Genomic DNA, 2,093 nt, shown 5'->3' on the forward strand with positions numbered 1-2,093 from the left:
CCTCCTCCTTGGGTCAAGCCCTTTCTCTCACCTCCTCCTCCGGGCTCCTGCCCGGCACCCCTACCTTCCCATGTCCCACTCATTCCCACACCCTCAGCCCCTCCTTTGACCTCTTCTCTGTTCACCTTGATGGAGCTCCGAACTCCTGATCATAGGCTCAAAGCTCCCCTCGTCCTGTCAGATGTGCAAGAGGATGTCCTCCTTCTAGAACCTCCTCCCACATACCCTAATCACCAGCAAGCAGCACCCCAAACTCTGGCACCTGCACCCACTCAGGGATCCCCATCCCCATGCTCCATCTTGGCACCGGCCACCAGAGGCCCTCGAGACCCATCACCACCATCCACCCGACTGCAACCCCAAAGAGATAGAATGCCAGAAGCTCTGAGGTCTCCCAGGTCTTTCCTCTCTGGTTGATGTGGGGAGGGCCCTTCTCCTCTGCAGATCTTTATAATTGGAAAACCCATAATCCCTCCTTCTTGCAGGACCCCAAAGCCTTGACAGGTCTTATTGAATCCATCCTCATCACCCACCAACCCACATGGGATGATTGTCAGCAACTCTTGAAGACTCTCCTCACAACTGAGGAGAGACAACGAGTCCTCCTAGAAGCCAGGAAAAACGTGCAGGGACAGGATGGCAGGCTTACCCAACTCCCCAATGAAATAGAGAAGTATTTCCCTTAACCAGACCAACGGATTGGGGCATCAACACGGCAGCTCGTAGGGAGGGTCACCATCTCTATCGCCAGACTGAAAGGGGCAGGGGGACGCCCCACGAATTTGGCTAAGGTACGTGCGGTAGTTCAGGGTTCGGAAGAAACCCCCGCAGGCTTCTTAGAATGCCTGATGGAGGCATACAGGATGTACACTCCTTTTGACTCTCAGGCCCCAGATAGGGAGGCCGATGTAATCATGTCACTCATTGGACAGCTGGCGCCTGACATGCATACAAAACTACAACGCCTTGAGGGGTTGCAGAGATACACCCTTCGAGACCTAGTAAAGGAAGCAGAAAAGATTTTTAACAAGAGAGAAACTCCAGAGGAGAAGGAAGAAAGATTGTGAAAGTTATAGGAAGACAGGGAGGACAAGAGAGATAAAAAGCAAAACCAGGAGCTGACAAAGATTTTGGCCATGGTGGTAGTGCAGAAATCAGAACCTAGACCAGGCCATAAAGGGAACCTGGGAGACAGAAGGAGAATGAGGATGCAGAGAGACCAATGTGCTTACTGCAAGGAAAAGGGGAATTGGGTCAAGGATTGTCCCAAGAACCCCAGACGGAAACCCGTCCCCGTTCTCTCTTTGGGAGTTTAGGCCAGTCAGGGCCAGGAGCTCCCCCCCCCAGCCCAGGGTAACCCTTAATGTAGGGGAGCAGCCCATAACATTTTTAATAAATATGGGAGCTCAACACTCAGTCCTAACCCAGACCCATGAACTGCTGAGTTCCCGGACTGCTTGGGTTCAGGGTGCCACTGGAGGAAAGCTACACTGATGGACAACAGAACAAAAGGTCCATTTGAGCACTAGGCATGTGACCCACTCCTTCCTGCCCATGCCAGAATGTAACTACCCCCTGCTGGGGAGATACCTCCTTTCCAAGGTAGGAGCCAACATTCACTTCCATCAGGATGAGGCCATGGTTACGGGAGAGAAAGGATTGCCCCTCCAGATACTAACTCTACGACTGGAGGATGAACATAGGCTTTTGGAAGACTCATCTCCCCCCTTGCCACCCATGGAAACTAGTTGGCTGGAAAAATATCCTCATGCCTGGGCTGAAAGAGCAGGCGTGGGACTGGCCAAAAAGCAGCCCCCGTTGATAATCAATATCAAGCCCTTGGCCACCCTGTGGCCATCAAGCAACATCCCATAAGCCTTGAAGCTAGGGAAGGAATCAGACCACACATTAATAGATTGCTACAGCAGGGCATCCTCAGACCCTGCCAAAGCCTCTGGAACAGCAGCTCCAGCCATGGAAAAGACCCGTAGCATACTTTTCCAAGAAGTTAGACAATGTGGCCACAGGTTGGCCCCCTTGCCTCCAGATGGTGGCTACAATAGAAGTCTTGATCAAGAACGCAGATAAACTGA

General features: G+C 52.2%; 1 pseudogene; it reads left to right on the forward strand.

Annotated features, from left to right (window-relative positions):
* Positions 1 to 416: 416 nt before the first annotated feature.
* On the forward strand, positions 417 to 1,875 carry LOC127218324 (uncharacterized; annotated as a pseudogene).
* The last annotated feature ends 218 nt before the right edge of the window (positions 1,876 to 2,093 follow it).

The sequence above is a fragment of the Phodopus roborovskii genome, unplaced genomic scaffold (assembly GCF_943737965.1).
Source record: "Phodopus roborovskii unplaced genomic scaffold, PHOROB, whole genome shotgun sequence".
NCBI lineage: Eukaryota > Metazoa > Chordata > Mammalia > Rodentia > Cricetidae > Phodopus > Phodopus roborovskii.